The 817-nt window shown below is 66.5% G+C and overlaps 1 protein-coding gene across 1 annotated transcript in view; it reads right to left on the minus strand.

Moving 5' to 3' along the window:
• LOC105821203 (putative GTP-binding protein 6) overlaps positions 1-817 on the minus strand; it is a 21,201-nt gene that overhangs the window by 758 nt on the left and 19,626 nt on the right. The window lies entirely within an intron of this gene.

The raw sequence follows: 817 nt of genomic DNA on the forward strand, positions 1-817 counted from the left end.
ATGATGACCTTCACGTCGGCCACCCCGTCCTCGGGGATGACGTCCACCTGTTGTACCGTTGCCTCCCGGTGCAGCCAGCTGGGGACAGGGACGCCAGCAGGGACCCGAAGGACTTGGTTAGCTTCATGTTAACGCTGGCCCTACAGGGAGCCTGGACTGTCCCCAAGTCCCTCCCTGTCCCCAACCCCCTGCTCGGAGCTTTGGTTTCCCTGGTGGGGTGCACGGTCAGGGTTAGGGGGTGCAGGGTCGGGGTTAGGGTTAGGGGATGCAGGGTCGAGGTTAGGGTTAGGGGTGCAGGGTCGGGGTTAGGGTTAGGGGTGCAGGGTCGGGGTTAGGGTTAGTTGGGTGTAGGGTCGGGGTTAGCGTTAGTGGGTGCAGGGTCAGGGTTAGGGGGTGCAGGGTCAGGGTTAGAGGGTGCAGGGTCGGGGTTAGTGGGTGCAAGGTCAGGGTTAGGGGGTGCAGGGTCAGGGTTAGCAGGAGCACGGTCAGGGTTAGTGGATGCGGGGTCGGGGTCAGGGTTAGTGGGTCAGGGTCAGGGTCAGCGGGTGCAGGGTCAGGGTCAGTGGGTGCAGGCGAGGCCCCCGGACTCTGCACGTGGGAGCAGGACACGGACTTGCTCGGCCTGTCCAGAAACACCCCGGCGGGTCTGTGCATCCGGAAGTCCCTGGCACGCACGGCTCTCCCCACGCACCCAGAGGCCCGGGGCACGCGCCCTCCCGCCTGGGGAGGCTGCTCACCTGAGCTGGGCCCCCGCCAGCCGCACGCGCAGGGTGAGCACCTGTCTCCCCGTCGCTCGCAGAACCGCCTCCTCGAGTTC

Source organism: Propithecus coquereli, unplaced genomic scaffold (assembly GCF_000956105.1).
Source record: "Propithecus coquereli isolate 6110/MARCELLA unplaced genomic scaffold, Pcoq_1.0 Scaffold1156, whole genome shotgun sequence".
NCBI lineage: Eukaryota > Metazoa > Chordata > Mammalia > Primates > Indriidae > Propithecus > Propithecus coquereli.